General features: G+C 41.9%; 1 protein-coding gene and 1 pseudogene across 2 annotated transcripts in view; one reads left to right on the top strand and one right to left on the bottom strand.

Annotated features, from left to right (window-relative positions):
- BBS9 (Bardet-Biedl syndrome 9) overlaps positions 1-27,256 on the bottom strand; it is a 359,813-nt gene that overhangs the window by 290,715 nt on the left and 41,842 nt on the right. The window lies entirely within an intron of this gene.
- LOC308430829 (protein kish-A-like) lies at positions 9,025-9,241 on the top strand (annotated as a pseudogene). The gene has a single exon. The product of its transcript is annotated as a protein kish-A-like (transcript).

Raw genomic sequence — 27,256 nt, 5'->3', positions numbered from 1 at the left:
AGTCCCTCTCCACCACTCCCTCACCCTATTCACTCCTTTGGTTCCTTACCTACCAAGCATGGCATATCAAGTTGCAACAGAACTAGGTGCATCCCCTCAAATTAAAGCTGGACCAGGGGTCCGGTTTTGAGTTCTCTGGAGTCTAACACCCTGTCAGGCATAGAACCAGGAAAAGATGTTTCCCCTTCTGCCTACCACCTGTTCACTCAAATGAAGTCCTTTGAGTCTCATGAGGTCCCTTTGTGAATGGTTGGTCTTAATGCCTGTGCTATCAGCGGCCCGTTCAGAAAAGCCTTCCCAGTGCCAATCAACTCGAGTGTACCCCCTGTGCTCTCCTCTATCCACTCCAGGGCTTCTGGTGTCACACTGAGGTCCTTGATCCAGTTGGAGTTGTCTTGTGCACAGTTTCCCAGTTTGACCACACCTTTTGTGAGGACACTGTCTTTCCTCTGGTGTATATTTTTGCCTCTGTGGAAAAGAAGGAAGGAGAGAGGGAGGGAGGAATAGAGGGAGGGAAGAATGGAGGGGGCACACCCATGTGGACACAGGAGTGTGGGCTTATTATTGTGGGTCCTCCGCTCTATTCCACTGACCACTGGCTCTGTTTTTATGCCAGTTCCAAGCACTTTCATTACTCCAGCCTCATAGTCTAACTTAACATCCAAGATGGTGGTACCTCTAGTAGGTTTTTTGGTTTGGGTTTTGTTGTTTTGATTGGGGGTTTGTTTTGGGTTTTCTTGTTTTTGTTTTTGGCCATCCTGGGCTTTTTTTATTTCCATATTAAATTTAATATTTTTTTTAATTTCTGTGAATAATTGCCTTGAAATTTTATGAAAATTTCATTGACTCTCTTGATTAGTTTTGGTGAAATAGACATTTTCACAATAATATTCCTGCCAATCCATGTCCAACCTCTGGCATCTTCCTGAATTTCAATGTCTTAAAATATCTCTGTGCCTGTCACTTCCTCAGTTGCATATATTCCAAGATAGCTGAAATTTTTTAGTCTACTATGAATAGTTTTGTTTCCCTGATTTCTTCCTCCCTGTTGTTATTTGCTTATCTCAAGGCTACTGATGTGTGCTGGCTTTGTGCCCTGGTACTCTGCTGAGTGCTCATCAGCTTTGGAGTTTTCTAGTGGAGTCTTTAGAGTCTTTTATGTACCGAATCATATCATCTGAAAATAAGGATACTTTAACTTCTTCCTTTCCTAGTTGCATTCTCTTTATCTCCTTCCCATGACGGACTGCTCTGGCTAAGATTTCAAGTCCAGTGTTGAACAAGAGGAAGTAGATGGACATCCTCGTGACACCCCTTCTGCAGTTTTCTCCATTTAGAATGATGCTGGCTTTCAGCATCCTGAATGTTACCTTCGGTGTGCTGAGATATGTTCCCTATGTCTGTAGACTCTCCAGGATTTACGTCATGAATGGACATTAGATTTTGTTAATGGCTATTTCTTCATCTAATGAGATGATTATGTAGTTTCTGTACTGTGTTTTAAGCAAGTGCCTGCTTGGATATGGAGAACTTCTAACACCCGGTACTATTGAAGTACAGAAGTCAGTGTGGAGGCCCCTCAAAATACAGAAAACAAACAAAAACTATCATGTTATCCAGCTGTACCCAAAGGACCCACAGCCTACTGCAGAGAGTCGTTGCTGCTCTATCCACAATCGCCAGGAAATGGAAACAGAGCACATTTCCATCAACTGATGAGTGGGTAATAAAAAATGCAGTATACTTATACAAAATCACAAAAGCATTCTTAGAGTGTTTCTGTGCTCCTCCCAAGCTGAGGCAGAGAGGAGTGTGCTTACTTCAGCTGTCGTTACTCACGTTCCTCTATGGAAAAGCATGTTTTCACCATGTGTGGCTCGTCCTTGTGAATGTACACTTTACTCGTGTGACTCTTTATAACCCTGAGTATAAAATGCCTGAGGCTCAGAATAAAGTTACCCATTGCATGAGACTTTAGTCTGCCCCATTTATCTGCTCCATTCTCCCAGATCCTACCACCTCTAGAACAGTAAACAGTTCAGCCTTTAAGAAAATTAAATCAGAGATGAATGGATGGAGCTGGAAATAATAATTCTGAGTGAGGTAACCCAAGTCCAGAAGGACAAACAGTGCAAGTTCTCTCGTATGTGAATGCTAGCTTGCAATCTTCTGATGCGTGTCTTTAAATTGGAGTACCCAGAGAAGTCAGAGAAACCGTGGTGGCCTTAGGGGTGACTTCTTAAAGAAAAGCTGTGAAACATGGGAACGGAGCAGAAGGGATTTAGTGGGGTAGGACTGAGGGGCGGGTACAGAGGGGCAAGGATAGAGGGGTGGGGACAGGGGGGCAAGGATAGAGGGGTGGGGACAGAGGGGTGGTAACAGAGGGGTGGGGACAGAGGGGCGGGGACAGAAGTGACTGTGGGAGGGAAGCTATCTAGAGAGCCCTGTCTCAAAAAGTAAATTAAATTAAATTTTACAACTAACTTATCATCATATGCATAGATCACTGCATCTCTGAATGCCCCCACCATGATGGTCACGTACTCACCCTCTGAAACCGTAAGCCCTGATAAACTTTCATAAGTTGCCTTGGTCATGGTATTTACCGGAACAATAGAAAGCAAAGTGGGACACGTGGTAGCTACAATGCCAGCAGTGAGAAAGCTGATCCAGAACACTGCCACAAGTGTGAAGGCAGCATGGGCTACATAGTGAGACAGTAAATCAAAAAACAAAAGCCTAAAAAACCTAGAAAAGTCTTAAAGATATTAATATAAAACTGATTATATTATATGTGTATAAATGTCCTATGTGGTCAAGGGGTATACAGTTTAAGTTAGACTGTAAAAGTAAATGTCAGCATTGCCCAAAAAGCACAGTTAATAACAGTATGTTGATATTCCAAGATGGCTACAAGAACTGGTTTTAGCTGGGCATGCTGTCACTCACCCATCACCCTAGTTCTTAACAATAGCAGTTGGGAAGCCACAAGGTAGAAGCTATATAGAAGGAGATTCTGGCTTAGGTTTCCACTGCTAGGAAGAGACACCATGACCAAGACAAGGCTTATAAAGGATATTTAATTGGCTGGCTTACAGTTCAGAGGTTTAATCCATTATCATGGTAGGAGGCATGGCAGCTTGCAGGAAGACATGATGCTGGAAAAACTGAGAGTTCTGCATCTTGATCCGCAGGCAATCAAGAGACTATTATCTGCACTGGGCAGAGCCTGAGCATAGGAGACCTCAAAGCCCACCCCCACAGTGACACACTTCCTCCAAAAGGCCACGCCTCCTAATAGTGCCACTCCCTATGGCCAAGCACCTGAACCTGTGGAAGCCATTCTTATTCAAATCCTATCCCAAAACAACAACAGCAAAAATATAGTAATGAGCAAATAACATTGTACAAGCAATAAATTAAACACTTTTAAAGACCAGGTAGATTCACACTTAAGGGCATGGGGTTACAGTCATAATATATTCTAATATTAAAAAGCCAGTAAAGGACATTGTAGTTCATTTGTTTTCAAAAAGTGTATTTAGATAAAGGAGCATACAAAATTCTAAACTGAAAATCACAATTAGCCATAAAATTTAAATGTCTACTGTTACTACTACTTTTTATTTTCTTAACTGTACTTGAGAATTTCAAACAACACATAATACTATAGTAATGGAAAAAGTTCATAAAGCAGTTGCATTATGCAGGGGGGTTATATATCTATAGTCCATGAATAAATTATTTCAAGCTAGATCCTATTCACACAAAGTAAAAAAAATAATAATAAAACATTATTTACATAATTTATGTCTATGTAAATGTGTGCTGGTGTGCAGTTGGAGAAAACAGGCAAACATTTTAGGTAAAAATCGCACATGGAACATGCCTGAGTGTCAGCCCCCTTCTCCCCACTTTCTGTTGTGTGTACAGACACCCACACTGAGAAGAGTCACCAGGGACTAGACAGTCAAAGAGGCTGGAAGGGAAGAGGCAGCATCCCCAGTGGACAGTAAAGAGAGAGGATGCCCTCACTGACCTTCGCTACTGCTTCAGCCCAAGGACCAGGAGGGCCAAAGAGATGAAATAATGGGAGACTGAAGAAGGAAGACTCCAAGGGCCCCACGAAAGAGCCAACCCAGACACACTTGATGGTCTACCAGCTCTGGAGACCCTGCCCTGTCCTGAAGACTCGAAGTACTCTCCCATGACCTGAATAAACTCTATTTTGTACTATACTATATTCCCAACATGCCCCCCCCGAAGCATCTCCCTTTCCCCCAGGCCTCGCCACACCTCCATGGGCCATATGCCCCCCACTCTCATCATCCTCCTTTCCCTAACATTGGTGCCGAAACCCGGGATGTCATCTTTTCACAACACTGGTACCCCATTACTTTTTCTTTCAGTGTCTTTTCCTTTCATTGGTGCCCCATCATCCTTCTCCTAACAAGTCAGACATCTAATAACCTATGCTATATATTGCATTTACCCAAAGGGCAAGTAAAACCAATTTACAAATGGTTATAAATCAGATGGGGTCTTGACAAAGCTTTTAGGATTAGGGTGTGAATTGGATGTATGTGTGTTCAGTTAATAAAGATACATCAGGAAAATGCAAATCAAAACAACCCTGAGATTCCACCTCACACCAATCAGAATGGCTAAGATCAAAAACTCAGGTGACAGCAGATGCTGGCAAGAATGTGGAGAAAGAGGAACACCCCTCCATTGTTGGTCCTAAGCTGATACAACCACTCTGGAAATCAGTCTGGCAGTTCCTCAGAAAATTGAACATAGTACTACTTGAGGACCCAGCTATACCACTCCTGGCCATATACCCCAAAGATGCTCCACCATCTAACAAGGACACATGTTCCACCATGTTCATTGCAACCTTATTTACAATAGCCAGAAGCTGGAAAGAACCCAGATGCCCTTCAACAGAGGAATGGATACAGAAAATGTGGTACATTTACTTAATGGAGTACTACTCAGCTATTAAAAACAATGACTTCGTGAAATTCTTAGGCAAATGAATGGAACTAGAAAATAACATCCTGAGTAAGATAACCAAATCATAAAAAAACACACATGGTATGTACTCACTGATAAGTAAGTGCATAATAGCCCAAAAGCTTGGAATACCCAAGATACAATCCATAGACCACATGAAGCTCAAGAAGTTGTAAGACCAAAGAGTGGATGCTTCAGTCCTTCTTAAAGGGGGGGAACAAAATATTCACAGGAGGAAATACAGAGACACACTGTGGAGTGGAGACTAAAAGAAAGGCCATCCAGAGGCTGCCCCACCCAGGGATTCATCCCATATACAGTCACCAAGCCCAGACAATATTGTGAATGCCAAGAAATGCATGCTGACAGGTACCTGATATAGCTGTCTCCTGAGAAATACACAGTTGGATGCTCTCAACCAACCATTGGATTGAGAATAGGGTCCCAAATGGAGGAGTCAGAGAAACCACTAAAAGAGCTGAAGGGGTTTGCAACTCCACAGGAAGAACAACAATATCAACCAACCAGATCCACCAGAGCTTCCAGAGACTAAACCACCAACCAAAGAGTACACATGGAGGGACCCATGGCTCCAGCTGCATATGTAGGAGAGGATGACCTTATCAGACATCAACAAGAGGAGAGTTCCTGTGAAGGCTCAATGCCCCAGTGCATTCCCACCCAGGGGAATGCCAGGGTGGGGAGATGGTAGGAGTGGGTGGGGAAACAGTCTCATAGATGCGGGGGGAGGGGGGATCCTAGAGGGAGATTCCAGAGGGGAATCTGGAAAGGGGGATAACATTTGAAATATAAGTAAAGAAAATATGCAATAAAAATAATTGCATTAAAAAAGAAAAGTATTTACTGATAATTTAAGCGGTGTACTTTAAAGCAGTAATAGAATTTTGCAATCATTTATGAATATTTATATTCATCTTGATATGGAAATGATGCTATTTGAATGCTATCAGGAACTGTGTTACACAGCTCATCTTTGGAACAACATAAATCGGCTGATTGCTCTCACATGGACATTTGAAGCTGTAGGATGAAGCTGTTCCTTGTCTCTGCTTTACTGGAAGATTCCAATAATAGTCAAGGAGGACTAAGCATATGGAGACACGTGAAGACTGTGAGACTAGTTTACTTTCAGCTGCTTTCAGGGCTGCTGCAGGGCTGCCAAACAATGTGTGTGTTTCCTCTTGGGTTTGGGTGACCCCTGGGTAAGTCAGATCTCCACTGTGTTCATCCTCAAACTAGTCCCATTGGACTTTTGTGGGGGTTGCTTAAAATATGTTAACAGAAGCAATCTTCAAATTTCAAGATATGGCTTTAGAATGCAAGAATGCATTTCTACCCAGAACAAATACATACATACATACATACATACATTCATACATACATACATAGTAGGATTCCAGAAAGACAGCTCAGCAGGTAAAGGAGAAACCACTACTGGGGGAGGAGACAACTGAGCCCACAGGAGTCCTCTGGCCTCCACACCTGTGCCATGACACACATATCATGCAAGTGCACACACACAATAATAAATTGCAAATTATTCTTATTAAACAAAAACACAAAAGCCATCTGGCACAGCCTCAGACACAAAGTTGTCATTTTTAAAAATAGTTTCCTTGGCCTCTAGAAATATAAATTTCAATCATAATAGTCTTTACAAAAAGACATCTTTAACCTAAAAAAAAAGATTTAGTATCTTGAGCTGTCTTGTTTCAATTCTACTTAAATTAAATGCACGCTCAATGCAGGATATGGTAGCTGTCTGCTAATGACTTCCGCTGTGGGAACGCAGTTGCAGATTTTCCCTTCAACAGAAATGACTAAAGGACTGTGGATGCCACTTACGAGGTCTGGTACCCTCTGGGCATTACTATATGGTCTCTAGAACCAGTAAGGACAAAGTTGATCCATCTAACAAAACAAATGAATGCACGGAACTTAACACTCATCTGCCCCATGAAAAGGCCTCAGCCTTTGATAAATACAGTTAAAACCAATTCTAATTGGGGTCTTTTGGTGTTTTTGGTTTTTTTTTTGTTTGTTTGTTTTTTGTTTTTTTGAGATTGTAATATAATGACATCATCTCCCCTCCCCTTTCTCCCTTTTTAAAACCTTCTATACAGAAAGAACAAATGGCTTATGCTGACATGGGCTCCCGCTTCAGAAAATAAGGTTATGAATATGTTATTTATTTCTAATATATAGAAAAGTATTGACCACTGGGCTGGAGAGTCACCTCAGTGGTCAAGAGCACTTACTGCTCTTGCAGAGAAGACCTTAGTTCAGTTCCCAGCACTCACATGGTGGCTTCACCACCATTCCTAACTCCAATTTCCAGAAAACCCAGCATGCTCTTCTGACCTCTGTATACCAGGAACACACATGGCACACACACATACATACATACACACACACATACATACATACATACATACATACATACATACATACATGCATGCATACAAGTATTCTACATGTAAACTAAAAGCAACTAAACCTTGAAAAGTAATAATATTTGTAAATGTATTTTCTGGCAGGCATGGTGCTCCACACTTGTAATTCCAGTATGTCAATGTAGGGGGCAGAAGAATTAAGTTCAAAACCAACCTTGGTTTCATAGTAAACTGTAAGCTACCCTGAAATATATAAGTTCCATTTTAAAACACATATCCTTGGGCTGGAGAGCTGCTCAACAGTTAAGAGCAGAATCTGCGCCACATGGTAGCTCAGAACTGTATGTAACTGCAGGCCACAGGGACAACAGCCACGCTCTTGATACACACAAACACACATTTAAAAGTTTCAGTAAACAAATCTAAGAGTATATTTTTTAAATCTATTTGTGAAAAATTAAAATTCCTATAGTAAACGATGAAATCTATTTGTTACCTGGTAATATTTTGCTGAACTCGGTCGAAATTACAAAGATAGATGGTAAGAGAAAATAAACAAAAGTTCTCTGCCACCTTCAACTCCTAACCCATCAGCCCAGGTCCCTGCTGGGTCCGCAGGCTCCCTTTACCCAGGGATCATCTCTCTGGCCTTTGTCTCTGCAGCACAGTGCGCATCATTTGGGGGATATTGCTAATTGTTCATTTCTGCCTGAGTTTGGGTCAATGCACAACTGCTTCTTGTTATAAAAACTCAATAATTATAATGGAATTACGAGTTTAACAAAGAAAGTCCTGAACTAAACAGATGAATTGTCTCGGAGTTGGAACTTTCCCTAGGTCAGGCCACAGCAGGACACATGTTTTTTTAATTATACGGCAAAGACTAGGGCTTCTGTTCAAACCTAGATTTTATTGTTTATAAAATTAAAAACAGATACACACTTCTAGATGTGTGTACCCACACATATAAATGTATACACCTGGGTCACATATCTTATTAGAACAGTTGAAAGGTTTAATGTGTCATACACGAAATTACTTTGCACACATGAGGGAATTAATCTTAATCTATAAAATAATCATTCAGAAAAGTGTCCCGGCTACAAAGATGTCCTTGTACATCTTCCACAACCACTCACACAAGCCAAACATGAAATTAAGACATTAGTGCGCTCTGACGCCTGTACTTTCTGTCTTTATTCTTTGGATGCCGAGGACCGAGCCCAGACCTGTAGTGCTGAGCACATCCAGCCCTAACAACTGGTTTTTGACCACAAACTGTTTACCAGCACTTTTTGCCGTTTTTAGCCCACGGTGGGAAAGTTGCATTTTAGTCTACAGCGTGTCTAACTATTCACCAATATTACTGTTGGCTGGAGAGCTGGCTCCGAGGTTCCAAGTGACTGTCACTCTTGCAGAGGACCCAAGTTCATTTCCCAGTCCCCACATGACAGCTCACAACCGTCTGTAACTCCAGTTCCTGGAATCCAAAAGCCCTCGTCTGACCTGCTGGCAAAACAATGACACACAAACACACACACACAATGAGATAAACGGGGAAGGGTGCTGTGGCTGGACCAGCACCGGCCTCACCATGTCTGCCCCTGTCAATTTTCAGAGTCTGTTGATTGTAATCTTGCTGCTTATATGTACGTGTGCTTATATCCGATCGCTGGCACCCAGCATCCTGGACAGAAATAAAACTGACTATTGGGAATATTTTGGAAGTGTGCCCGAGTTGGTGAACACACGAGTCCTTATGTCACCGTATGCTGTAGAGTGATGGCTTCAGCATCCTCTTCTTACCGTAGCCTTGGAAACCACCAGCCTGTGCTGCCCGCAGACTGTACACAAGGACTTGCCTCCAGAAAATAATGGGAAGGATGGTTAAGCCATTTGTCTCTGGACATGGAATGAGATACATTCCAAGATGCAGTTCTCTATTTTTGTGCTACTGGACCAATGAACTGTATGAATAATTGAGATGTAACAGTTTAATGCACAGGAGTGTGATAATAGCCATCAACCCCGGTCTCACTCCCGTATTACACTCTGCGGATGTCATTCTGTTTTGTCAGAACTGCCCTTCCTAAGGTTCTTGAGGCACAAAGTAGAAACCCAGTGGCAAATTCCACAGGCTCCTTTGACTAGGGCTTCATAATAATGTCTTCACAGAATGACACCTTCTAGTGACTGTCCTTTTTTATTGAGAAAAAAACTGTTCTATTTTTGTTGTTGTTACTGTTCTTATAGATTGCGTTCATATTTGAACTCTTTTGATTGCTAGCCAAAGTACCTCTATTGGCAAATTCTGTACTTTATTACAGGTGTTTAAAATATTTTTTAAAAAATGAAATAAACAAATCTAACTTTGTATTTAATTAAGTACTTTTTCATCAATAATTGACTTGAAAATACATGCGTTTCTATTTATATCTAAATTTTAGGAATATTTTCTCCTTGATAATTTTATTTTCCTAATTTTTTGACAAATTATAAGAAATTAAAGCAAGAACCAAAACACAAATATGAAATATATATCAGAGAGTCTAACTTATGAATGTATGGCTTCTTTGAAGGAAGTGTATAATAAATTCTAACTTGAATTCAACAGTTGTAGAGGCAGAAGGAAAGAGTATAGCTGAGGGCTACAAACCCCTTGTATTTCAGGATGGAGATCTGACAGGTTCAAATTATTAATTAAAACCCCAGAACCCCAGAGACAATAATAATCTTAACTACAACGGACATTCCCATTTCTTTTTTTAATGTATTTATTTTTTATTCTTTAATTCTTTTTTTACAGTCCAGACTTCATCCCTCTCACAGAACTCTCTGAAACTAGAGATATACACAAATCAAAATTTCCAAGTACTGACAGTATCTTCTTTATAAAACTATACACATGTATTACTTTTGCTTACGTGAGTGTGTGTCTGTGTGTGAGCATGTACGTGTGAGCCCGGGGTGCAGAGGAACATTAGGTCCCCGTGAGCTAGAGTTACATGACGTAAGTCACGTGATACGGAACTTGAGTTCTTTGGAAGAGTCTGGATGCTTTCATCACCGAGTCATTTGCCAACCCCACACTAGGCTTTCAAAAGTAAAGTCTTGGGACTTGGAGGGCTGCTCGGCGGCACAGCACACGGTTAGTACACGAAGGCCGACCCTCAGCACGAAAACTGATGCTCGCCTGTGCCTTCACTCTCAATTGGAATCCTGTTCTCTCCTCCCCCCACACACTTCTCTAAACTCAAGGGACCTAAAGATGCAGCCTCAGAACCTTTGATGTAAACCTGCCCTACCTACAAGATGTGCGGCGGTGCAGAATTTGTGGGAGTGGCCAATCAATGTCGGTGGAACCTAAGGCCCACGCCACCAGGGAGAGCCCATGCTTGATTCTGCGTATATGACCTGGAGCAGAAAGTGGATAGCCCAGAGACCTAGGGTGGAACCAAATACACAAGTCAATGGACTGATTCCTAATGACATTCTGCTCGACTCATAGACCGGTGTCTTGTCCAGCTGTCCTTAGGGAAGCTCCTTCGCAGCCGATGGTACCGGGTGCGGAGACCCATAGCCAGACATATGCACAGGAGAGACAGCCTGAGTTCAAACCCATGCTGCCCAAGGTGAAACTGTCTCACATGAGGATAGGTGACTGGTGGATAGACAATAGGCAGACAGACAGAAGATAGACAAATAGATGATTAAAATAAAAACGTAAATCTGAACTTGAGAGGCAGAGGCAAGTGAGTTCGAGGCCAGCCTGGTCTACAAAGTGAGTGCCAAGACAGCCAGAGCTGCACAGAAAAATCCTGTCTTGAGAAACAAAATGAACAAAACAAAAAGTAAAAACAAAAAAAGTAAATCTGAATAATAGCAAACGGCCTCTGCTCCTATATTCATACACTCAAATACAAAGACTCATTCCACAAAAAAAAAAGAAAAAAAGAAAAAAAAATCAAGGAAGAGAGAGAAAATGACTGTGTGCTTCAGACAACTTTAAATATACTGTCTTAATTATGGTTTCTATTGCTTCAATGAAACACCTTAACCAAAAAAGAAAAAAAAAAAGTCAGGGAGGAAAGGGTTTATTTAGCTCACATTCACAGAATTGTTCATCACTGAAGGAGGTCAGGGCAGGAACTCAAACAGAGCAGAAACCTGGAGGCAGGAGATGATGCAGAGGCGGTGGAGGGATGCTGCCTGCTGGCTTGCTCTTATGGCTTATTCAGTCTGCTTTCTTACAGAACTCAGGACCACCAGCCCAGGGATGGCACCACCACAGTAGACTAGGCCCTCCCCATCAATCACTAATTAAGAAAATGCCTCATAGCTGGATCTTATGAAGGCATTTTCTCAATTGAGGTTCTTTTCTTTCAAATGATTCCAGCTTGTGTCAAATTGACATTTGAGACTATCCAACACAGATATATTAAAGGATTAGGCCAAACATTGTGTTATCTTCTGCAAAGGTTTTTTTTTTTTTTTTTAAATCAAATTAATAATTGTTTCATACTGTTTCTGAGTTGACTGGTTTGGTTTCGACATGGTTTCTCTATATGTCTCAGCCTGGCTTTGTCTCCACTTCCTGAGTGCTGGACTATAGGCATTCCATCACGCCTGCCTGTTTTTGCTGCCTTACTTCAACGTGCTTTAACTTAGAGCGACAGCTACCTGTGAAGTGAATATATTCATTCATCAAACAGAAGTTATGTCAGACACAGATGAAATGCAAAGTCTAAGGTGACTCCTAATCTAAAGCCTAACCCAGGGAAAGGGAGACCACAGACAGAGGGATAAAAGCCACAGACAGAGCCATGGTAGGTGCACACAAGGGCCCTTACTGCTGATGTCTTGTTTTGTTTGGCTTTACCCTCCTCTGACAATGAACTTAGCTCAGGACTGAAGCGGGCCTGTGGCTAGCACAGAACACTAGCCCAGCATGTTGGCACAGCTCTGGGTTCCATTCACACACAGAGCACTAGCCCAGCATGTTGGCATAGCTCTGGGTTCCATTCGCAGTACCACACGTGTACAACGTCACAGTATGGGCACCAAAAACTACAGAGGTGAAGGGGAGGCAGGTGTCATTTATTTCAAAACCTTCTTTTCTGCAAATTAAAATAAAATAAACTTGAATTAAATTCTAAAAGAGAAGCTAGCTACATGAAAACCAAGAGACAAAGACAGAAGCATGAAAAGTTTTGCTTTGCGTGGTTACAGTTAGTAACACGGAATCACATACCAGAGATGTGCCGAGAGGTCTTCTAATGATGCTCTAAGAAACCGTGTGCTAAATGACAGAAGTGTTCAGTACAGCTAATTATTATACAATGCAGCCTTAATCAGTACATTATGCTGTGTCCACGGTGTATGCAGGTCTTAATTTCCCAATTTAAAACTGGTTTTTTTCTTTCTTTTTTTGAGTTTGGGCCTGACATATGACCAGACTAGGGAGCTGAGGAAAAGCCAAAGCCTTAAAAAACCCTGTTGTTCCTATTATGAGTGAAGAGAATCACCAGAAATTTCTAGAAAAATAAAAAGACACGAGCAGAAATGTCCTTTGAAAAATGTCTTCTAAAGGAGCAGAGTAGTGATTGCAGGAGGAGCCCAGAAGGACAAAGGCACTGTAGCAAGCAGGGCTTTCACGGGCACATAAGACACAGGATCGGGGACCCATGGAATCCTCCCCCACTCTCAGCGTTATTCGAGCCCCACTGATCTGGACATGTGTCACATGCCCAGGAGGCTGAGGCTCAAGATCATGAGATAAAGGCTAGCCTGGGTTGCATCGTATGACCCTGTCTTAATATCTAGAAAGGGGGTTGCTAAGATGGTTCAGTGGGCAAAGGCACTTGCCACACAAGTCTGGTGACCTGATGGAACCCGGGAGCTCACACAGTCAAAAAACTGACTTTCGAGTTGTCTTCACCTCCAAGTGTGTGTCATGGCGTGCGCATGCGTGCACATGCAGATAATCTTTCCTATTTTGTTTTCATTCTATTTTGGAAACCCTAAAGAACAGCATAGAAGTCAGAACAATTGACGGGCATGATCCTTCGATGTGTGAAGTAGAAGAAAAAAAGTCACAATCTCACAAGCTATGTTTGCCTGAGAGCTATCCCCAAAATTTGTGTGGTGGGGTTCATGCCTGTAACCCACCAGACTGGAAGGTCACATGAGCCACATAGTGAGAACCTGTCAAGAAAGAAAAGAAGGGAGGGCAGGAAGGAAGGAGAAAAGGAGGAAGACCAGAAGGTAAGTCAATCCCCAAATTTTTCTCTTCCATGGGTAAAAGGTCAACTTAATGCCTTGGCTATTAAAAAATATGAAATATTTATGAAGTGCCCACAATATAATATCCATAATTTCTACCAAGTTACATCCTTTAGTTTTGGACTTTCTAGATATGATACTAATTAAGAAAAATGTTACATGTTTTCAAAAGAGCTCATGTTGTATAATCAAGACATCAAAAATGCATTGAAACATGTCACAACAGCTGGTCCCCTCCATGTGAAAGTCCACACTCCTTCCACTGTAAACATCACAGCACTTTTCTCTTAGAATTAAAATGTCTATGCCAGGTTTGGTTTTTAACCAAGATTTTTCTTCTACCAGAACTATTTGTATTCATACCAGTTCCTTGCTCCTCAAATACAAACATGATTCTTTCTCTATATTCTCATTTTTAAAATTCAAGCATGGCATGCTGCCAAATTTAAGCTGAATATTTCAATGAGAAATGCCAAGTCTACCAAGGCTTTGGGGGTTGCTACAGTTTTTAAGAAAGGTGTAACCAATTAAAAATGCATTCTAGCGAATGAACTGTGCACGGATTATCTTCAATCCCGAAGGCTCCCCAGAGTACTGCAGACTCCAAAGATGAGGCTCTGCACCTTTGAACCACAGACAGCTAACTCAAAGGAGGGCAAGAAAAGTATTCTAAATGAAGGCCGAACTTGCCAAAACTCGGAAGCAGTTTTATTTTCTTCTCGTTTTCTCCTGTTAGAATTAAATGTAAAGGAAAAAAGAATTTTTAATCACAAATTGAAATGTCTTAAGTAATTTTCCATAGAGTTCACAGTGTTTGGTGGTTAAGGCCTCTTGCAGAGGACCTGGGTGGCTCCACCCACTTGTTACCTCAGGTCCAGAGGAAGGAGATGCGTCTGGCCTCTCATATGCACATAGCTACAAACATCTATACGTGCTCTTAAATGAAATAAATCTTATAATCTAACTGCAATTAGCAGATTCGTTTAATTTACATTGATAACTATACTTACTATATGCCTGAAACTCAAGTAATTTGAAGAGAAAAACAGGCAAACTGGGGGTAGGGTCTTTTGTTGGAAAGGAAAGAGGGAGGTCGGTCCAGAACAGGGGGAGGGGAGGTAAAACAGGAGTAAGAATGTCCACAAAGGCCGCAAGGAGTCACACTGCAATTTACTCACCGAAAAGTATATACAGCACATACAGAGAAAGGCGTGAAATGATGTGATTATGTTCTAACTTTTAAAAATAAAATTTAATTTTATTTAAAAAATGAATGAAATATGGTCTCTAATCTCAAGAAATACTGGGCCCCAGAACTACTAAAGCAAGTCATTACATCATAGCTCAACTCAAGCAATAGGTAAAAGCAAAGCATCAACAAGTCCTGTAGACACAGGCAAACAGAAGCCACTAACTCAGGCTTCTCAGAGACAGTGACAGCAGCGCCCGGGAGACATCAGACCGCACTGCACAACTACAGTGCTCAACTTTCAGGGAAACTCCGATTCTTATTGTATTCTAGGACAGGTGCAGGACTTTAAACCACTTGACCCTCAGCACTCGGAGCCCTCTTTGTCACAATGTTACTATCGCTGCACAGAAACTGCAGTTACAGGACACCACCTTCGTGCTTACCACAATTAGTAGAAGATTAAGTGGAAATGGGAATGTATAAATATAGGAGGTGGCTAATGCTGGCTAGGTAAATAACACATCCCAAAAGAACGTATCACATTCTGCCACACCACAACAAAACCACAGTTAAATCACCAGAGAGCATGTCTTTAACCAAAGGCACAGGCAGGTGATCCCTGTGAGTTCAAGGCCATCCCGGTCTATGTGGCAGGTCCCTGCCAAAACTATAAAGAGACCCTGTCTCAAAAGAGGAGAGAAAACTTGAGAATTAATTATCCCCATGTTTAATAAACATGAATGTGCTATGCTCTGAAGATGGTCATTTAAGGACGAAACTGTGTGCTGTGTAGTATACACACATACACAGGAATCAGTACAAGGAAACACTTCATTTCCTCATCTATAAAATACAGTGCAGTTACTAGACACACTCAGCGAATGCTGGACACAGAGGACACACTTAAAAACTGTTCTCCACGGTGAAGCACCCAACTAGCCAAAGCAGTTGATCACATGAGGCCCACTGAACCTCAACACAGTCCACAGCATCAGTCAGCATCCACAGTGTGGCTTTCTGCCCCAGTGCCACAGTCCACAGCATCGGTCAGCATCCACAGTGTGGCTTTCACCCCAGCGCCAGGAACTCTGTTGTCGAATTGTCAAAATACGACAAACTAGTCCCATAGTTCAGAACTTTATTTCTATGTCTCTGCAGCTCAGGTTTCATCATCCGCCTGAAAAGTTGTTCCTGCTTAGAGACACAGGTACTACCCACACTTCTCAATATCCTTATCAATCACTGTGGCTAAATCACAGTAGCTGAATATGAAACAAGCTCAACTTCACTTCCTTCAATGGTTAGCTCATCTTCCTGCACCTTGAATACACAGGTCCCACGGAGAGCCACTTCCCCACAGACCTCATGCAGATCTAAGTTCTGAGTGAGTGACAACCATTTCCTTTGTTCTTCTGACCACTGGTCAATCCAACCCTTTCTCTGTTGGAGACTGAGTTCTGCAGTGGTGTGAGTACAGCACCCCCGGCTCTTCTGCTGGATCCCTTCACGATACAAGCCCACTTCAATCAGGTGACAGCAACGTTTGCAGGGATGCTCACAACTGAATGCTGAGACCAGAAGCTACAAAGAGCCCATGTTTTTGTCTCTCATTGGCTTCTTTCCTTCCTCTGGCCTGGACACCAGCGTGCATTTATCTTGTGCCATTAACAGACTTCCATAAGAGACGTCATGGTAAATCCTCATCAAAAGGTTTGTGTAAGCACTGCTGGGCACTCACACATCTCCCAGGGCCATGTGTGGTTCATTAGCTCCAGTGTGACCTGTTCAGTCACTACTCTATAGAAGTAATATCCTGAAGTTACAAAAATGACTGTCTTCCCACGAGCTTAAGTCAGTCCTGAGCTCATCATGACAATGGCAGCATCCGCACGCAATCACATTTTGGGGGAAGCCTACTGCTAAGAGTGAGGGTTTTACATAGAATTAGCCATTGGCAATGCAAGGGCTCATAGTCAATATCTGTATGAGGAACATCAAATCCTTTCTCAGGCTATAGCGGTGTATTCTCCCTTGTACATTTGAGTTCAATTCTTTCTTTTCTTTTCTTTTTTAGTGAGGCTGGCTTACTATACTCAATACTACAGTAATGACTCTTAAACCCACTACAAACAGAATTCTAATTGTACACAAAATTTAATGTGCATCCTATAGTCTTTCTTCAGTTCACTTTGTTTCTTTCAACATGTGCTTTTAATATACAAGCAGTGAACACTTGTACATTATGTTTTATGCTTTACGTTTTAAAATACACTCTTCAAAGCTCAGTCAGAAATGCCCATTTTAAAAGGCCAACTCCAGCCAGCAGGCTCTGGGAGGACATGTGCAAAGTGAAAATGTAGCCAATCCTGATCGAAGGTCAGAGGGAACCACTCAGAGCATTCAACGTGCCTTCCAGCACAGGCTGTAGGAAGTGTCTTCAGCTAGCAAGTGTACCTCCTAAACACCAAATGGGCTACCGTTGGTTAAATACTAGCGTTACTGTGGCATGCTAAAATTATGAACAGTATTCCATATGAAAATATAATGTGTTCATTCTGAATTCAGTACAGAGTCCATATCCAATTAAGTGACTAATAATGCTAAAGAAGTTATGTCTTTACTGATCTGTCCTCAAAGGTTCAGTGTACAGTGGCTCACAAATGGCTCCCCTGATAGAAATGGAAACTGTCCAACACCAAAATCATTGAAAACTATGGCAATCTTTTGCTGTTCTCTATCTGACGAGCAGAAAACAAGCCTTATTAGAAAAATGCTCTGAAACATCAGTGGCAAGAGAATTCTACAGTGAGGCACATGCTTCTGCACGATTACACATATCTGTCCCAGGATTCGAGAGGCAGAGGCAGGAGGATCATGAATCCCAGGCTAGTCATAGCTACATAACAAGACCTCAAAAATACCTTAACCAAGACCTTAAAAATCTTAAAAATTTCTTAGAAACAAATTGTCAAATTTCACCAACATATTTGCTATTTTCCAAAGATTCCATTTTTTAACCAGGTAAGTGCTTCAAAAAGAAGGCAAGTGCAGCTGCATAAGAGTGGAAGGAGTGATGTGGTTCATCAGAGATGACCTCCGATCCCGCCTCACCCTCTGCCCCCACCTCACTCCTCCGCTCACGCCGCACCCCCTCCGATCACACCTCATCCGCTGGCTAGAGCTAAACACATATATCTATTGCTCTAAATCAGGTTAAAAGTTCTCTCAAACTGACCACGTGACAGAGCAAAGCATAGTGACCTTCTTGCTGATACTGTAACCAATTTTTCAATGCATTTATCATGTGACTGCCTTTTTAACCCCTTTAAAGTTTTCCATTTATTTATTTATTTATTGGAAAAGAAAGAGAGCTCAAGCTCACCCTGGCATATGTGTACACGTAAGCATGTGTACACTGCACACATATGAAAGTCAGGAACAATGTACATGTAGGCATGTGTGTACCAGATCACATATACGAAGGACAGAGGACAACATGCAAGAGTTGGTCTTTTCCTTCGACCATGAGTCCCGGGATTGAGTTGAGGTTTCCAACCCTGAGTAGCAACCACCTCGATAGCTCTATAGATCCTTTTTCAAACACAATTGTTTTTTACAGATAAAGAGTATCTCCAACCACTCTAGAAATCAGTCTGGCAGATCCTCAGAAAATTGGACATAGTATTTCCACCTGAAGACCCAGTATTTCCACTCTGGGCATATACCCCAAAGATACTCCAACATATAATAAGGACACATGCTCCACCATGTTCATAGCAGCCTTATTTATAATAGCCAGAAGGTGGAAAGAACCCAGATGTCCTTCAGTAGAGGAATGAATGCAGAAATTGTGGTATATTTACACAATGGAGTACTACTCAGCTATTAGAAACAATGACTTTATGAAATTCTTAGGCAAATGGATGGATCTAGAGAATATCATCCTGAGTGAGGTAACCCAGTCACAAAAGGACAGACATGATATGCAGTCACTGATAATTGGATAGTAGCCCCAGAAAGCTCTGAATACCCAAGAAACAACTCGAAGACCATATGAAGCTCAAAAAGAAGGAAGGCCAAAATGTGGAAGCCTCAGTCCTTCTTAGAAAAAAAAAAAAGTAAGTGTGTAGCACCCTCTCAGAGTGGGGTACACCTAGACCTTAAATCATTAATGATCCAAGAGCTAAGAATGCAGCCTTGTGGCAATCCTTGACATTTAAAAATAATTATGTTTAATCTTTACACACCAAGAAAACTTTGACTATTTTCATGTCATGTTTTGTTTTATATGTACTTTATGCTCATTGTAATTAGTAAGAATTCAATGCATACTATCAAACCTTTAAAAAAAGATCAAGTACTGACAAAAAATATATTCATATAGTTTTATGCAAAACTGCTTTTAAAATCTGTACATTTATCTCCGTTTTTTAGTTGTTTAATTAAAAATAAAAACAATTTTAAAAAGAGCATCTCATACACCAGGTAAATCACACAGCTATATTTCTGGCTAGGTAGGTTAGGAAGACCACAAATTTGAGGCAAACCTGGGTCACATAGCAGGACTGAGGTCATGTTGTGAGGCTCTATCTCCAAAACAACAGGGGATGGAGAGATGATTTAGTTAACAGCCTTTACTGCTCTTACCTAGGTTTGGAAAACAAGGCCTTCTTCCAGCCTCCACAGCAGACGTACAAAGGTGGCACTCATACAGGTACCCACACGTTAAAAAGTAATAATCCTTTTAAGAATGCAACAAAAAACGTCAGTCATTGACAAGCAGTGGTGGCATCACCTTTGACCCCAGCACTCGGAAGGGAGAGGCAGGTGGATCTGTATGAGGTCCTGGCCAGCCTCTTCTACAGAGCAAGTTTCAGGACAGCCGGGACCACACGGGGAAACTCCATCTCAAAACACCAGCCAACCAAACAAAAGACATTAAGTTTGGAGGTGTGCTTCTGGCTGTAAATCTGAACTAGACGAAAGAAAGGGCTAAGTGATCATAGGCTCTAATCCCCTCCGATGAACTCCTCCATGTTCTATACATGAGGATAAACTAAACTGTGACCACGCATCTCTGTGAAAGTCCACTTTCTGCTGGAGAGCCTTCACTACGCTCCAGAGCATCCGAAGATCAAAGCTGCACTCTTGCTCTCAAAAGCCCGGTGCTGCCACCTATGCTTGCTTTAAGGAAGTGCTCCTGACTGCCTCTTCCTGAGAAAGCGTTAGAGTGAGCATTAGAGCGCTATGAAAGAGTGGACATCAGGCTGAGCACAGGGTCCCCATGCTGAGAACGGATGTGTCAGTCCACTCAGCGCTGGCTAACTTACCACCTTGTAAACAGCACCCGTAAGGAGATCCTGCCTAGGGTATCCCCAGCCTATGCCCACCTTACAAAGCCTATTACCAAGTCAGAGAGGTGCGTGAATACCCTGGCTTTCCGTGTGCGAACACAATACGAAGCCATCACAGCCTCACGGTCAGCCGGTAACTAAAGAGATACTTTACACTTCTCCTTTAGCGGCCTGGTTGGTATACAGAACTACCTCAGATGGCTTTAAATTTAATTTCCCTGCAGTACGATGATGCTGAGCATCTTTTCATGTCTCTATCAGACCACATCTTCAAAAGAGGGTATCAAGTATTTGTCCATGCATCTTCGATAGTTTTTACATCAACATGACACAATCTGGAGTCACCTGAGATGGGGGAATCTCAGCTGAGAAAGATGCCTCCGTAAAACTTAGCTATGGGCAAACCTGTAGGGCACTTTCTTAATTAAAAATTGATGTGGGAAGTTTGCCAACTGTGGGTGGTCCTGGGTTCTATAAGAAAGCAGCCTGAGCAGCCACTAAGCAACCTGCTTCCATAGCCCCTACACCAGTTCCCATAAGTTCCCACCAGTTCCCACCAGTTCCCACCAGTTCCCATCGCCACGTTCCTGCCTGGTTTGAGTTCCTGCCTGGGCTGCCCTCAGTAGACTATGACTCAGGATATGTAAGCCCAATAAACCCTTTCCTCCCCAGGTTGCTTCTGGTCATGGTGTTTCACCACTATAGTAACTCTACGACACCACCCATCTTTAAGATCTCAGCTGTTCGTTTTATTGTCATTGGGTTATAAGAACTCATTACAGATGCTGGAGAGAGAGCCCAAAGATTAAACCCATGTACTGCTTTTGAAGAGGACTCAAGTTAGACTGTTAGCTCCCACATCCAGCATCTTACAGCCACCTGTAGCTCCAGCTCCAGCAGATCCAACACCCTCTGCTGGACTCCTGGAGCACAGCACTGACATCCACATGTGCACACCCACACAGGACACACTTAGCTATCTGCATTATGAATACTGTCTTCTTGCCTGAGATTTGATTTTTAGACCTTTGCAGTCATCTTGTGAAAATCAGAAAGTTTCAATTTTGCCAATTCATTTTTTATACTTAATGTTTTATTATGTCCTTTAAAAAAGCCATAAAGGTTTTCTTTTTTATTCTGTATGTTTTATAATGTTAGCTTTTAAATTAAGGTCTGATCTATTTCATGTCAGTTTTTATATATTATACCAGGAAGGGATGGGGATTAACTTATTTCCCAATGAGGATAATTACTTCTCATTTGCTGATAAAGTTATCAGTCACATATTTAATTATTTAATCATTTTATCAAAAACTGTTTGATCTTATGTGTATGGTGTGTACATACATACACAGAGAGAGGGGAGAGAGAGGGAGGGAGGAAGAGAGAGATCTTTCCAAACACCATATCCTGGTTCATTAACAATGTATCAGTCATTGAGACAATACCACACAACTGCCATCTATAAAATTTACTCAGTCTCAGAATCAAACAATATAGTTAAAAAAAAAAAAAAAAGAAAGAAAGAAAGAAAGAAAGAAAGTTAAGGTCAGACATGAACAATCCCAGCACTGACCAGGATGAGGCAGGAAGGTCATGAGTTCAAGACAAGCCTGGGCTACATTACAAGACCATGTGGACAAAAGTGGGAAAAGGTAGAGAGAAGAAGTGAAGGAGACAGAGATTATGACAGCGTGTCTTGCTGGCTTCAGTCTATTAATATATGTCTCTCCATCTAATATCTCATCTTCTAGAAGTTTTAGCCCTGCAGTAGAAAAAAAATTAGACAGTGTCCTTAACTCCCCATCCTCATTAAAATCATATATGAATGTATGTGATACATAGCAATTTTCAAGTAGGAAAAGAAGAGATTGAATAGGTAACATGAAAAATAAAATAAAATAATAAAAACCTGCTGACAAGCCATAGAGTAGGGAACCGACTTCCACACATCTAACTGGCTCGAGGGGCTGTGAAAACCAGCATGTCCAACTGTCCAAGTACGATATATAGTCCTAAGAGTCAGCCATAACATATCTGCCTTTAAAATCCAGACACGGGTTACTGCCAGGTAATCTTGAAACCAGGGGAAATCTATAAGAAATATATCTTGGGCATATTAGAGAATTAATTTTAGAGTCTTCATTAACCAGCAAACCGTTCCCCAGGTGCCCAGCTGCTCCCATGCGTCCAGCTTACCCTACTCCACGGTAATCAAGAAGCACTGCCTTCCCACCGTCTACTCTGCATACCACCAAGACAGCGCGGCTCTCAGGACTCACAGTGGGAAAAGCAAAGGAAGAAACAGAGGTGAATGATGGAGCCAATTTCCTAAGTTTCAAAAGAATTTGTCACCACCATTCAGAAAGGAAAGAATGGCTGACTGAGCCCCACACTACATTATGTGTAGGTCAATCAGGAACAGCCTGGTACTGCTGAGAAAACCACAGAATGACGGAATTTGGAATGACTTTTCATGGAAAGGCAAAGTTAGACATCATATTCTTTTGAACACTAGCGACAGTAGACATATTAATAATGTGAGGCCCTGTTCCTAATATACCTGGACCACAAAAAGCCACTGCCAAAGTCTGAAACAGTCACAACAAATCTCTCAGCCTTGCAGCATAAAACTCAGTTGATAATTTCTTTGTCTAACACCTAATAAAATTCATTCTTCCAAAATTGTGGAAAAGCTCAGCACAGTCCTCCCTTATTACAAAGCTTCCTGTTACAAGGTTGCAAGATTTACACATATGTTAGGCTTCATTGTGGAAGAGAGACCTTCTCATAACACCCTCTTTGTTACAAGACTCGGCACTTCGCCTCCGGATAGAGAGATAATGAGAGTGAAACAAATTTGGAGAGATTGTTGAGAAAAAAAAGGGCCTTTCTTTTTAGTCACCCCTGACTCCTTATGCTGTGTGGCTTTCCATCCTGCCCTGTTCCTTTTTCCTTTTATTGCCATGCACTCGGTAAATCAAACAGGATGGATTATGATAGATTACCAAGGCCAGTTTGTACTGCTTTAGAAACTGTTGATTTTCATAAACTTCGGCCTCCGAAAACTTTCACCAAATGCCATCTTTAGAACAATGAACTGTACTAGGACTGATCAAGCAGCCGCAAACAGCCATATAAAATCTTAATTTTCCACTCAGACTATGTTCACAATCCCCTAACATCATGAACATAACTTGCCAAATTAGATTTAGGAATATCTCTGTTACCGTTTCCACCTTAAACAACACTACCTAGGTTCAGCCAAAATCTGAAAACACTGAATGAAAAGGTGTGTCTGTGTGTGTGTGTGTGTTTGTGTGTGTCTGTGTGTGTGTCTGTGTGTGTGTCTGTGTGTGTGTCTGTGTGTGTGTGTCTGTGTGTGTCTCTGTGTCTCTGTGTCTCTGTGTGTATATGTATCTGTGTGTCTGTGTGTGTATATCTTTATGTCTGTATGTGTGTCTGTGTGTGTATTGGGGGTAGGAACAAAGGAAATCTCAAGTGTCAATCCTTTCCTTCCATATTGCTTGAGACTAGAACTCTCTTGACTGCACACCACTATGAAGACCAGGCTAGCCCGCCCATCAGCTTCAAAGGCTCTCCCATCTCAGGAACACTAGGATCACAGATCCACACCACCATACTGTGCTTTACTGGTCTCTGGGGATATGAACTCAGGTCCTGATGCTTGCATAGCTGTTTACCCACAGGGCTGCCTCTACACTGTGAACTCATTTTTAACTTAGATTTAAAGAAATTGTTATTAAGACAATATGCAAAACTTATTTAATATACCCAGCTTAACCATTTCTGATATCTTATAATTAGCCAGAAGTGATAAAGTAACATTTGTGTTTTAAAAGTATAAAAACTAACCATTTATAATATCATTTCTCCACATAAAGTATGCCTAATAGTCTTAATACTTTGGATAATATTTTACAATGGTAACAAGAATCAGAATTGGGATATCTACAGTAGCTTTGTCCATATTTGCCCCCAAATTAGAAATCATTCTAAATCTGAAGATTATCTCTTTAATTTTATATATGCATCTCCTTTATTCAGGGCACTAGGAGCTGACAGGATGAGAACTGAGCCAGGGCCCTGCTCAGGATGCTAGGCAAGGGCTCTTCCATTAAGCTATACACACACACACACACACACACACACACACACACACACACACACACACACACACGGGGCAGGGGTGTGTTATAAGGATGCTTTTATTTAATCCCAGGTGTGGACTACGGGGCTGCTTCAGATTGTCCACAGCAGCTGACCAGCTGACTATGATTTGCCTCATGCTCTTGTTGGTACATGATTCTGCTGACTACAGATAGCTTCTGTAATTGTGTGACATTTGGAATTCTGGGCTACAAGAGGAGGGGTTTGCTGTTGGAAGGTGGGTTGGTGAGTTGCTGGTTGGTTGGTTGGTTGGTTGGTTGGTTGGTTGTTGACTGGTTGTCAGTTGCTGTTGGCCGCAGTCTGTTAAGTAGTTGTGCATACAAATGAAATAACGAAACTTGCCCCATGGAACTCAAAGCTCCTGATCAGCAGGAAGTAGCCCAACAATAACGCCTTCCCCTTGCCAGCCCTTGACTTTATTCAGGGATCTCTTTCTTTCCCCCATCTTTTTCTCTCCTATTTAGTGTTGGGGTGAAAGGGCGGAAGAAAGAAGAACCCACAAAGCAGTCAAAGATGGCTACACATACCAGACCATTAATATTTACTTTCTCTTCCATTTTCTCTTCCTTTCCCTTCCTTTGTCTTCTCTCTTCCTTCCTGACATCTTCCCTCCTCCCCCTTTCCTTCCTCCTTACTTTCTTTCCTCCTTTCTTACTTCTTTCCTCCTTCCTTCCCTATTTCTGTCCCTGCAGACTCTCCCTGTGTGACTGACTTCAAACCCATGATTCTCTTGTATCAGCCTCCTAAGTTCTGGGATTAGGAGTGTGCACCAGCTCACTGGTCACTTAGCCTTCCCAATTCAATAACACCACCAAATATGTAGTACAATTTTAAATGGTCAAAACCTACCCAAACTACCACCTCGATTTGGCTTGGTGACACACATTTGTAATCCTGGCACTAGGGAAAATGAGATAGAAGGATCACCACAAGTTCAGAAGCACCCTAAGCTACATGAGTTCTAAGCCAACTTGAGATTTTATGTATAAGGTGGTTTGAATGAGAATAGCCCCATAGGTTTACATATTTGGAGAAGGTGTGTCGCTAGGCTTTGCAGTTTCAAAAGCCCACACCAGGCCTTGGCCTTGTCTCTGCTCTCTCTCACACTCGCTCACTGTCTCCCTCCCTCCCTCCCTTCCTCCCTCCCTCTCTCTCTCTCTCTCTCTCTCTCTCTCTCTCTCTCTCTGTGTGTGTGTGTGTGTGTGTGTGTGTGTGTGTGTGTGTTTATCAAGACATAGCTCTCAGCTACTTCCCAATTCCAAGTGTGCCACCACACTCCCCACCACGATGATAATAGCCAAAGTCTCTAAAACTGTAAGCCAGCCCCCAATTAAACACTCTCTCTTATAAGAGTAGTCACCTCAGTCATGGTGTCTCTCCACAGCGACAGAACAGTGACTAAGACACAGTGAAACCCTATCTCTAAGGGGGTGGGGAGGACAAAGGAGAAGGGAAACTTTTTTTTAACACAAGGTTTCCATAAATTGCCAACGTTTTCTGGCTCCCAGATAGCTAGGCTACAGGCCCTGTGCTCTGTCACACCGCTTGGCTCAATAACCAAGATGAGATGAGCACCCCACATCCACTCAGGGCCACGACACTCAACCACCCCCTGGCAGGGGCAGTGCTTTCAAAGACTTCACTATCACCGCATTCAGCCACCAGAAACAAGATGGGATTTTGTTGTTATTCTTCAAACACCACCAAGAAGTTTCAAATCATCATTTTACCCCCTCCCCATCCTTAGTCATAGTATGCAAGAGGGTATAAACAAATACTCAATATTCACATTTGACAAAATGTAACCAATGTAAGTAAGAATCACTTAATCTAAGACTGCATAAGTCTGTCTTTAGTGCCCTTGGGAACTAAAGGTTTTGTACAGCACAATACACAGGACAAGCTTATTTGAAAGTTAAACTATTTATGCTACGTAAAAGCAATGTTGTTTTATAGGCCTTGGACCACAGACTGTATAAATGTTGTAGACATGATAAAAACCCAGCACAGGGTGAGAGCCGGCCCTGTACCCCTTGATCTGACTGCTCACCATGGACTCCTAAAGAATCTTAAAGATAAATGAGGGGCTTCTCTGATGTTACACAACACTAACACATCCATGCTTACGCAGGAACCGTGGCCTAGCCAGCAGGGTCTTCTCTAACATTAGTCTCAGATATTTCAACCATCTGTATTAGAAAAAGGGGGCCACACGGCTCACTGGTGAAACAAGGGCTATCAAAACATCCATCAGTTCTCTAGGAGGAAAACAGCATTAATCTTTTATGAGCAGTAACACCCCCACCGAAGAAACAAAGCTAGGTTCTGGCTGTTCCTTCACCCCATCAGAGCATATCAGTTCACTCTCTGGATAGTAATCAAAGACTCCAGCTGGCTTGGGGAGCAGCCTCTCCATAACCACATGTGGCCACATGTGCCCTTGGCAGACAAGAAAAGGCTCCACTTTAGACAATGAGACGTTATTTAGAATTTGCCTCAATGTGAGGCAAGCAACTTCTCCCTTATCCTTCAGTTCGCTATTTTCTTTGGCGGGCCTTTTATTCCAAAGTCTTCACGAGTTTTTTATTTATGTGACAATATAATCCTATACACGTTTATAGAAGTCCTTTTATTATTTGAGAAATATTCCACCATGCTCATATATATCACTGGTAAAACTCTGTTCGCCTCCTTTACTGACAATTGTTTCAAACAGATACAGTTTGTTCTTTCCACCTTAGTCACAACAGAGGACTAATGGACACCAGCTCTCTCAGTTCACAACATGCACATTATGTCTGCACTGA

This window comes from Micromys minutus, assembly GCF_963924665.1.
Source record: "Micromys minutus genome assembly, chromosome: 16".
Lineage (NCBI taxonomy): Eukaryota > Metazoa > Chordata > Mammalia > Rodentia > Muridae > Micromys > Micromys minutus.
This window is presented reverse-complemented; position numbering and strand designations above follow the sequence as displayed.